Genomic DNA, 11824 nt, shown 5'->3' with positions numbered 1-11824 from the left:
TCCATATTAGGATTTAATACTATTACTATATTTATATGATAGATTAATGTATTTATCCTTATATGTATATCATGTGCATTGTACAAAGGACATATGCAATTTGAATACAGTCCACAATTGTGTCAAAATTTTTATTCCAGACACACACACACACATTATTTACACACACACGCCTACACGCACACACACACCCACACACGCTTTAATTTGCACAACATCAAACGACGTGGGTAAACTAGTCCTTCCATCTGACTGTCAAAGATGACATATTCCCAAAACACTGACATTCTCATCTAAGCCCCCCCCCCCCCATCCCCCCACCCCCCATCCCCCCACCCCAAAAAAACAAATAAACAAAACCTTATGCATAACTTCAAGCAATTAGTTGTTTTTTCTTACATACACTATTTAGAATGCCACGAACCCTGATTGGCCCAGACCCCCAGGCAAATTAAACGTGGCTCAGGCATCAAAACTTCACTACACCTGAGCTAACATGGCCAAAGCACAGCACCTGACAATTTACTCTTGACTGTTGTCAAACAGCATGATGGTTTCAGGGTCCAGATTTTTAGGTTTATTCTTTGCCCTGATTTCGGAGAGCTTTGAGTTGATCACAGTACCAATATGTGATGGGATGACATGAGGCCATTTTTGTAATGTTGCTCCTGTAAGACAAACAACATAAATAGCTATTATTAACTGACCAGCATACACAATTTCCATCTGCAGAAATAAAACCACTTAAAGGATATCTCTGGTGGCCCATTTCAAGGTATTGATGGGACGGAGCAATATTGTCAAGTTTGATAAATATCTGGTGTTTCTATTTTTGTGTCTCGTTTTGTATGTGCCAAAATAATTCCCCTGGTTAATTTTAGCGCACGGCGCACACCCATTAGTTACTATTAAATACTATTGAGTGATGCAACAGATAAGTAGGGCAGTAGGTGGGGTACACCCTGAACTGGTTGCCAGCCAATCACAGGACACGCAGAGAGGAACAACCGTCCACACTCGCAAGCATACCTAGGGACAATTCGGAGCACCCAATTAACCTGCCATGCATGTCTTTGGAATGTGGGGGGAGACCAGAGTACCCGGAGTAGACCCACGCAGGCACGGGAAGAACATGCAAACTCCATCCAGGAAGGCCGGAGCCTGGACTCGAACCGGAGTCCTCAGTACTGGGAGGCGGACGTGCTAACCACTCAGCCTGATATTTACTGATTTATTCTTATTTTAATGGAAAGGATGCAACCTGACCCGCTCACAGACAAGCTCCTGCCTTTAATTGCCTTGATTCAGAATGGTAAAAAAAAAAAAATGCCACATTGAATAGGTGGACATGGCTGAGCTAAGACGGCTTTCAACGTGGTGACGTCACGGCTTCGCTTCTTGCAAGCGAGTATGGCTGTAACCAGCAGTTGTCATGGTGTCTTGATAAATACGTTCTGCAAGCCATTATAAACTTTCTTTAATACAACAGTGAATAAATGTGTTGCAGTTTTACTTGATAAACTATATACAGTATATTTCTCCTTTTGACCACCACAGGTACATTTTAAACACTAACAGTATGTCAGAAACTGTTAAGAAACTTACTATATATTGCATCCACTTTGTTTTTTTCAAGAGCCTGACGGCGTGTTCCTGAGGAATCCCTAGATGTTCCTCGTAGGTTGCTGACAAGTAGCACATCCATGGGAAAGACAGCTGTCAGAAGCGTTCTTATAAAACAGGAGGCAGAATTGGCATTTTGAGCCACAGCCCAAGCCAGCTTGTTGATGTGGACGATTGACCCAGGAACAATTTCTACCTATTAAAAAAAAAAAAAAAAATCTAAAAATGTTTTCTCAGAAATATGTAACAAAAATAAATAAATAAATAAATACTCAACCCAACTTTTTTTTATAGCGCACTTTAAAACAACCATTGCTGTATAGAAAGTGCGATACATGGAGTAAAATCAGTCATACAAGAAAACAGACAAACAAAAGGAAGAAAACAGTTAAAACAAATTAATAACACAAATACAGCAATCAATAAAACACCACAACAATGTCACGTCTCATGCTGACTAAAAAGCCATAGATTTAAAATTTGTTTCAAGACAAGTTTTAAAAATGGATAGAGAGGGGGGTTGCAACAGACAAGGCGCAATCCCCGCTTAGCCTTCACTTAGTCCTCGGTATATGTTGTCAAGTCATTAGCAATGCCATCTTGTTTTACCACCAAAAGGCAGAGTAAACCTTTTGGTTGTAAATCAAGATTAAGACTTGAGAGATCAGAGGTGAAACATTTTGATAAATAATCATTTTAAAAGAACAGGCCAGAACAGAAGGCAATTTAAAACAAAAAACAAAACTGCTGAGTAACTAAGAGCTTGCAAAGCAAGAGAGAGAAAAGTGTTTATACAGTAGTATATAAAACTACCTGATCTTCTATGGAAGATTTGGGATGGTCATGAACACCAGATGCAGAGGTTTGTTGAACACTAGGAGATGAAATTTGCCCTGCTTGGAAGTCAGAGCTGAAGGAAGTTGTGGAACCACGGGACTTGAGGGCAGTCTTGAGCTCACCAATCATATCTGGTATCTCTGTAAACACAATTACATTTTGAACTCAATACCTGATTACCTGCACAAACCACTGTGCAATGGTGTGGGCATGACAATCTGTCAGTCATCATGATGTCATTATTTCAGGTCAGACCAGTCAATCCGAGTTGTTGGAAACAGGAGGAGATCGTACTTACTGGTAATACATCACATGGCGCAGTACAATCTAGGTGTTTGATTGTATGGCGCCTGCATGTGATTTTACCGAATAAGTATGTTGTCAACGCACATTGGCTGTCACCAGAGAGGGATGCACTGGGCCCATATGTAATGTCGACAGCATTAATAGACACCATTAATACAGTATATTAGCAAAAAAAAAAAGTTTATTTGGTGTTGAGTTGCTCTTGAAATAATGATGGCAATACTGACTGACAAATTGGCATGTCCACCACTGCCCACCATATGCCCCTATGTGGGCAAAATAAGTTTTCAGGAGCATCAAAGTTGGTCGTTCGTCCTGGACATTTACTGGGCTTTGCACACCACTGCACCCACCACTGCCCAGCATCATCTCTACAACTGGCTGACAGCCCCCTAAAGCAGAGAAATAAAAAATGTTTAAAAAAAAAAAAAAAAATTATTTTATTTTTTTTAAAGACACGTGTACACCAGCAAAGGTGTTTGGTATGGAGCACCTTACATTCCCATGCTCATTTAACTGTTGTTGTATCTAGAATTGAGTGTGCAAAGGTGTTTTCGCCAAGCACCTTTTGTACATGAGGCCTCTGGTTAGTCAGCAATTTCCTCACTGCATTAAATACTGACAAAATACAGTACTTTGGAAATGTCTGGTTTGAATGTGCCTTTAATTTTCTCTGAATAAGCAACAAATATGTCAGAGAAATTAAAATTTGAGGCCTTGGTATGAGATTATTCTGGGATTTTAGCGGAGGAAATCCATTTCCATCCATTTTTTGACCGCTTATTCCTCACTAGGGTCGCGGGGGGTGCTGGCGCCTATCTCAGCTGGCTCTGGGCAGCAGGCAGGGGACAGTCTGGACTGGTTGCCAGCCAATCGCAGGGCACACAGAGAAAAACAACCATCCGCACTCACAAGCACACCTAGGGACAATTCAGAGCACCCAATTAACCTGCCATGCATGTCTTTGGAATGTGGGAGAAGACCCACGCAGGCACGGGGAGAACATGCAAACTCCAACCAGGAAGGCTGGAGCCTGGACTCGAACCAAAGTCCCCGGAACTGGGAGGCGGACGTGCTAACCACTCATTCACAGTGCCACCTAGCGGAGGAAATCAAATACAAGAAACCAGATGCAATACAAGAAAAGTGCCTGGCTAAACCAAACCAAAAAGTACTGTTGTGTGTTGGTTGATTCACAACCATACTCACCTCTAACCAACATGTTTTTCAGTTTTTCATTCTCACTTCGCAATCTTGTATTTTCTTCCTCTAGTTCATTCAGCTTCTGAGTTTGTTGTTGGTTGAAAATTGGTTGATATTTATCGATAAGCTTTTTGGCAACATTCTTTTGTGGTTTTGTTATCGATTGTTTTTTACTATGAGTCTGTAAAATAAATTAAAACAGTTACTTTCACTGAAAGTACAACACACTTATTCCTGGAATAATGCAAAACCCACTTTCAACGGAGGATTGGCCAATAGTTACTGATTAAAAATAAAAAAACAAATAAATAAATATCTGCATTTGCATCATCAGGCAAAACGCATGCCAACATGCTCCAATATATGAACACGTGTAATGTGTCAATTCAATTGATTGTTTGTTTATTACTTTGATTTGCAGCAACTTCTGTAATTTCTTTATAACTATTTCTTTCTGTCTTTTCGAAGAAGAGTCAGTTGCCCTAGATTCTCACTCATCTGAAATGTATTTCTCCGCTCTAAGATGAATAAAGTACCAATCTATCAAGTGTAGTTTAACCTTCTTAGACAGTATTACATAATATATATATATATATATATCTATATATATATATATATATATATACATATATATGTTTAAGATTTTACTTACTTGTGGTGATTCACCTAGATCAGTTTCAGAATCAGAGTCTGTATATCGACATGGCGGAATTGAGGGTCTTTTTTTGGGCAGGTGCTCATCCTTGTTGACAGACAAATATTGTTTAATTTTGCCATTTGTTTGGAAACGATTACCTGAAATGAAAAATAGACAAAACAAATTACATTTCCCTTATGTAAATGTATGTAATGATATGGAAACTGACATTGGGTTAAAAAAAAAAAAAAAAATCACTTACTGCTGACGAACTTGACAGATGCTCTGTAAACTGGCCAACCATGTTTGGGTTTTTTACCTTTCTGCCACTCCACAATGGCCAAGTAGTCAGATACAGGATATCCATTGTCATCAAACTTGGAATCATCATAAGACTTTATAGCATCTGTCTTCACTTCACTATACTTCCCAGCATCCTCTCCATTACACCACACTACCACTGCGAATCTTCTTGTCATACTACAATTACAACAAATTGTGAGAGTTTAAACAACATAAACTTGGCTATAGCATTAACAAATCTGAATAGACAAGTTTATACATGTTTTGTCTTTTGACATTTTTTTTCCTGTTTTATGTCAAATTTTGTATTACTGTTAAATATTGTCTGCAACTAAATTAAAACTACTAATACAAACGTTAAAATATTAAAAATGTTGGCGAATGACTTACTGAGGAGAAATTCGATACTTTAGCTAGCACAACACTAGCAAACGTTCATCCTTGGTGGAATACAGGCTGTAACGTAACTTACTCAAATATAACTTAAAACTCAAAGGAGCAAGTTGAAAATGTTTCTACCTTGTTGGCAATAAGTCAGAAGGGACTTTGGTGTCCATGTTTTCGCTGCCTCGCTGGTCAACGACTTTTTTCAGACGAAAAAGCCACAGAAAGCAGCAAGTAACGCCATCTCTCTTCTGGTCTATCCCGCTTGGATTGACTTCTGGCTTGTCATTGGCTAACTACGTAGCAGTTCAAATCGATGTCAACCAATCACGCTCCACCTAGCTTAATCGTCTCCGAGGTCGTGTTATCTGTCTGTGTTCTTTTCTTTCACCTCCAAGCAAGCACAAAAGAAGTCTAAAAATGCCAAAACGAAAAATATACTGTCTTCATGATACTGCGGGAAGAGAGAGAAAGATTCCTCGTCGTACCCTGAGTCGATGGAAAAAAAGGTACATTATGTGTGCGTAGCATGAGTTCATGAAAGCTAAGCTATTTTATGCTAACTGCAGCCTGTACACGATGCTAGTGTGCTATGCTATCGGTGTGTACAGGAAGTTAACACTATATAAAGTCTAGGCTACACAGGCTGTATGCACAAATCTATATTGTCCAATATTTTAACATCTGTATCATTAAAACTGTTTTCGGAAAATAAAAGACGTTCAATTTAATGAGCATTCTTCACAAAGAACCGACAGTGTAAGTAGAATACACTTAAAAATTAATATAATTTTTTTCCCCCAATATATCATGGTTTTCTTTTTTCCTTTTTCCACCATTTTAGTATCATTTTTCACATTCATCAGGGGAGACAAAGCCATCCACATCCACCAATGAGCAGGTGTGTCTGTCAATAATCATAATAAAAATTGTTTATCTTTATCTTTTACTTTACATTTTATTTTTTAGGATTCGAACCTTTTGACATGTCCTCCAGAGCCAGAAGAGAATTTATCAGAAATACAGGTATATATATATATATATATATATATATATATATATATATATATATATATATATATATATATATATATATATATATATATATATAGTTTTTTGTTTGTTTGTTTGTTTGTTTTTTTAAACAAATTTCACAATAGAAAAATGTATTGCTTTAATTTTTAGGATGTCAACCTTTTGTCTTGTACTCCAGAGCCAAAGGAACGATTTTCATCAACAGTGCAGGTATAGAAAATTTGTATTATTGTTTAGATCTATTTCTCATTAATTTTACAATGGAGTAGTGATATTTAATTGTTTTTAGGAATTCTGCCTTTTGCCACACCATCCACACCCTAATGAGGTGCCCTCATCTGAGGTACTGGTATTAAAATTGTTCAGATAATGTATACATTTTTTAAACTGCATCTGGGAATGGGATAATACCATATGTTTTATTTATTTAAAGGATATAACCCTTGCACATGTTCCAGAGACACAAGGACTATCTATCTATCTATCTATCTATCTATCTATCTATATATCTATATATATATATATATATATATATATATCTATCTATCTGTTACTCTTATTGGTATTTACTCTTCCAACTGCCTAAGTAATAATTTAGTCCTACTTGAAACCAGGCAGTGGTGTTTTAGAACAAATCCAGGCAAAGTTTAGAATCCACTATGTTCCTAATTTAATTATGATTTTAATCATAGTACAACAAAATAATATTTAGTGTCAAAGTTTCAGAAACATCAGTTTACCATGTTGCATGTGAAATGTCTCTAACATGACAGCAAACACATTAATTGAAAGTTATACTTTTTAAATCCCTTTTTTTTCTCATTTACAGAATGATACTATAACACCAGTAACGGAGTCCACAGAAGGGTGGCCAACTTATGAAGAGGTACCATAAGAAATTTAGCAGTAATGCATGGGATATTTAATAGCATTGTTTATGAATATGTGTGTGACTTTGAAAATTTAGATAGTCCCATTTCCAATACATAATAATTTTTAAATGAAAATAACTTTTTTTTTTTTTTTTTTAACAGAATGCACCAAGATCCACACCAGATGCATCTTGGCTGAGCATACTTGCCTTCTCTCTGAAACACAATGTAACTGGGGCATTGATGGAGGATTTGCTGAAACTGTTAAGGTTATGCAGCCCTGATTGTGCCCCCATTCCACGTAGCAAGTACATGCTGGAGAAAGCTTTTCAAGACTTTGTGGTAAAGTCAGAATATCATCACTACTGTGGAGTGTGTAGCTCTTATATTGGCATCGCTGCAACTAAGGACAATGAATTAAGATGTAGCATCTGCTTGTCAACTGTACAGAAAAGTCAGAACATTGAGATGGGAAACTTGTTTGTTTGTTTGCCTTTGAGGGACCAACTCCAGAGTCTCTTAGAAAATCAGCCCATTATGAACAGTGTGTCACAGCAAAACAGAGATGTTTTTACTGATATCTATGATGGGAAGTTGTACAAACGTCTGAAATCTCTTAGTGATTCTTTTGTGTCACTATCCTTCAATTGTGATGGTGTGCCTGTATTTCAGTCATCTAAATTTAATATCTGGCCATTACTATGCTGTATTAATGAATTACCTCCCGTGAAAAGAGATAAGCATGTTCTATTATGTGCTTTGTGGTTTGGTTCATCTAAGCCAATAATGACCAGCTTTCTCAAACCTTTTGTAGAGGAATGTAAAAGTCTTGCCCAGATTGGCCTTTCTTGGCATGATCCAGCAGATAAATCAGCTAAAACTGTAAAGGTATACGCATTGTGCGCCATTTGTGATGCAGTAGCACGGCCGTTGTTACAAAATTTCAAACAGTTCAATGGAGAGTATGGATGTAGTCAATGTCTTCATCTCGGTGAACAACTAAGGAAAGGTAATGGTACTGTGAGAGTGTATCCTTTCAAGGAGGGCATTCCTGAACTTAGACAACATGATACAACTGCAGAAATAGGTCAAATAGCTGGAAATAATGGTCACAGTGTTTTGGGTATTAAGGGCCCATCTCCAATAGTTGACTTGCCACATTTTGACCTCATCAACGGTGTGGTTCCTGATTATATGCATTGTGTATTGCTGGGGGTTTGCAGACAAATGTCAACTTTATGGTTTGATTCTAAATATCATAATCAGCCATGGTATATTGGGTTGAACACCGCAGGAGTGGATGAAACTTTACTGGAAATCAAGCCTCCGAGTACTTTTTCACGAAGCCCACGGTCTATTGTTGAGAGAAGGTTTTGGAAAGCACATGAGTGGCAGAACTGGCTGTTATACTATAGTGTGCCAGTCCTAAAGGGCATACTCCCAAGCAAATACCTTTGTCATTGGGCATTGCTTGTGGAGGGTGTAAGCATTTTGTTAGGGTCACAGATTAACCAAGAAGATATTGACCATGCACGAAACTCCCTTGAGCTTTATGTTAAGTCTGTTCAGTGTTTGTTTGGTGAAGGGCAAATGACATTTAATGTACACTCACTCCTACATTTGAGCAATAGTGTTGAGAACTTGGGCCCTCTCTGGGCCCAGTCAGCTTTCATGTTTGAAAACTATAATGGGTATTTGCTTAAGCAAGTAAAAAGCAGCAATGCAGTACCTCAGCAGATATGTAAAAGAGTCGCTTGGTCTCGTGCATTGCCACAAATAGCTAATGCATGTGCGCAAAGTGAAGTTTCACCTGAAATGAAGTTATTCCTCCGAGAAATGACCTCAACTAAACATCAAGTAAGAAATGCTGCAAGATTTGACAAAGTGACAGCTCTTGGGGTGCCAAAGATAGGGAAAGTATCTGAAAAGGACCTGATAGCATTGCATGGTTTTGTAACCCCAGGCTCCATTGTTCGATATTATAGCAGAATAGTTGTTATTAATGGAGAGGTCATTCACAGTGGTGCTTATGCAAAGACAAAGAAAAGAAACAACAGTGTGGTGATTTTGAAAGATGAACACATTTTCAAAATTTCATATTTTTTCAGTGTGAATGAAGATCAGCATTTATATGCAGTAGGCAAGTTTGGAAATTGCACTGTACAGAAACTGGTTCAAGGGAAGAGTGTAAAAACCTCAATGACCTTTGTTAAGACTGTTCATTTTCCAACTGGCTTTGAAAGAGCTATTGATAGCAATGAAATAATAAGACCATGTGTTTACATAAATTGTGCATCTGGTCCTATTTTTTGTGAAGCTATCATGACGTACTATTGTTAAGAACAAAAATGAGATTGTGTTGTACAGTATTGTAATAAAATTGTGAAAAATTGAAAGTATCCATCCATCCATCCATCCATTTTCTTGACCGCTTATTCCTCACAAGGGTCACGGGGGCTGCTGGCGCCTATCTCAGCTGGCTCTGGGCAGTAGGCGGGGGACACCCTGGACTGGTTGCCAACCAATCGCAGGGCACACAGAGACGAACAACCATCCACACTCACACGCACACCTAGGGACAATTCGGAGCGCCCAATTAACCTGCCATGGATGTCTTTGGAATGTGGGAGGAGACCGGAGTACCCGGAGAAGACCCACGCGGGCACGGGGAGAACATGCAAACTCCACCCAGGAAGGTCCGAGCCTGGACTCGAACCGGAGACCTCAGAACTGGGAAGCGGACGTGCTAACCACTCGACTACCGTGCCGCCAAATTGAAAGTATGTTTTAAGTTATTAAAACAAAAATACTTGTAATATATATATGCATTTCATGAATATTTGACTTTTTATTGTTGTATTTATCTTGATTTATCAAGGAGTAGATTTAGTTGGTTGTCAACATACAGCTGTGCTCATAAATTAACATATTCACCCGAGAGGTATGTAAACTTATGAGCAACTGTACAAAGTATACATTTGAGTTACAGCTGTCAAATATATATATATTTTTTAATCAGGTTAATCACATTTTAGAATTTTGATTAATCACGATGAATCACTTAATTAAAAAGGCTTTTTATTTTAATTTTTTTTTCATTTTCTGAACCGCTGGCTGCTCACAAGAGTCGCCGGGGGTGCTGGAGCCTATCTCAGCTGGCTCTGGGCAGTAAGCAGGGGACACCCTGGATTGGTTGCCAGCCAATCGCAGGGCACACAGAGACGAACAACCAACCATCCACACTCACAAGCACACCTAGGGACAATTCGGAGCACCCAATTAACCTGCCGTGCATGTCTTTGGAATGTGGGGGGAGACCGGAGTGCCCGGAGAAGACCCATGCGGGCACGGGAAGAACATGCAAACTCCACTCAGGAAGGCCGGAGCCTGGACTCGAACCCGAGTCCTCAGAACTGGGAGGTGGATGTGCTAACCAGTCAGCCATGTGTTAACTCTTTTGAATTTTAATAAGGACGTCTTCAACATTTTTTGAACCACTTGCACGCACATCCTCTTTTTCTCAGCAGTTAATTACTTGCATAATTTAAAATGGAAAAAAAAATGACCCCGATAGTTTGCCATGAACAAATATTTTGAATGATCATCCACAGTCAAAATTAATAGAGATTAATCTGCGTTATTACATGATTAATGCGATCATTTCTTGTGATCAATTAATTAGTTAACGCTTTAACTTTGAAAGCCCTAATTTAAACACAACTGTGCATAATGGCATGCCATATATATTTGCACAAGAACAGCAGTGATATAATTTAAGTAGGTTCTTTTTATACAAAATATATAAGACTTGGTATTGCATTGGGCATGTCTGACACGCATGATTTTAAACATACATAAATTGTATGCATTTTGTATTTGGGAGTTTTGTGACATATAAAATCCACATAGAATTCTGTTAAAACAGATAAGATTCATATGCAATTTTTATAGGACTTTTTCATATGGGTAACTCCATGCTAATGAAAGGAGTGTCATCTTAAATATTGATTGGTCCCAATAAGTAAAAGGCAGTTCTAAACAGAAAACAACAAGTATCGTTGCCTGTGAGGAAATCATCTTTTATGGGTCTGACTGAACCAACAGTGCGGTCGGTTGCCAGAGCTGCATTGTCCGTTTGTGTAAACAACAATTACACATAATGTCCACCTTCCTGTGCCAAAACGAAACTTCAAGTCCACATTTCCAACAGCGGCAGCGTGCCCATCTTTCTTATACAAAGAGTCGGCAACGGAAGGGAGAGTTCAGGTTGGGAATGGCTCCAACAAACGCTGCAAAGGCACACTTTTGTTGTTGCAACAACAAAACACAGGCTTGATTTCAAGCCACAATCAAACCCGAGGACATTTTTTTTTAAGACATAAGCTTCATTAGTGGCGGATGAATCTCAACCTAAAACCCTTCATTTTCCCCTGATGTTTTTGAGGTTTGAAATCCCCACAATTGTGGCTACTTTTTCATGTTCGAATCATCTGTATTGTTAGCTATGTTATCATCATGATTTGTTTAGTTTGTGTAGCAAGATTACGGAAAAAAAAAAAAAAAAACTTGCCGAGGTGGGCCAGGAAAGAACCCACAGATCCAAGGGGCATATTCCATCGTTTTT

At 38.4% G+C, this 11824-nt stretch overlaps 2 long non-coding RNA genes across 2 annotated transcripts; one reads left to right on the top strand and one right to left on the bottom strand.

Annotated features, from left to right (window-relative positions):
* Positions 1 to 423: 423 nt before the first annotated feature.
* LOC144004137 (uncharacterized) lies at positions 424 to 5482 on the bottom strand. Its single transcript, XR_013279213.1, has 5 exons — positions 4869 to 5482; positions 4622 to 4764; positions 2437 to 2600; positions 1606 to 1819; positions 424 to 668 (listed from the first exon to the last, which is right to left on the bottom strand). It is a non-coding gene; the product is annotated as an uncharacterized LOC144004137 (long non-coding RNA).
* On the top strand, positions 4884 to 9435 carry LOC144004136 (uncharacterized). The gene is made up of 6 exons (XR_013279212.1): positions 4884 to 6194; positions 6263 to 6319; positions 6479 to 6538; positions 6618 to 6671; positions 7158 to 7214; positions 7363 to 9435. It is a non-coding gene; the product is annotated as an uncharacterized LOC144004136 (long non-coding RNA).
* Positions 9436 to 11824: the final 2389 nt, after the last annotated feature.

This window comes from Festucalex cinctus, chromosome 16, assembly GCF_051991245.1.
Source record: "Festucalex cinctus isolate MCC-2025b chromosome 16, RoL_Fcin_1.0, whole genome shotgun sequence".
NCBI classification, from domain to species: domain Eukaryota; kingdom Metazoa; phylum Chordata; class Actinopteri; order Syngnathiformes; family Syngnathidae; genus Festucalex; species Festucalex cinctus.
The sequence above is the reverse complement of the archived record's forward strand: the minus strand, read 5'-3'. Positions and strand labels throughout refer to the sequence as shown.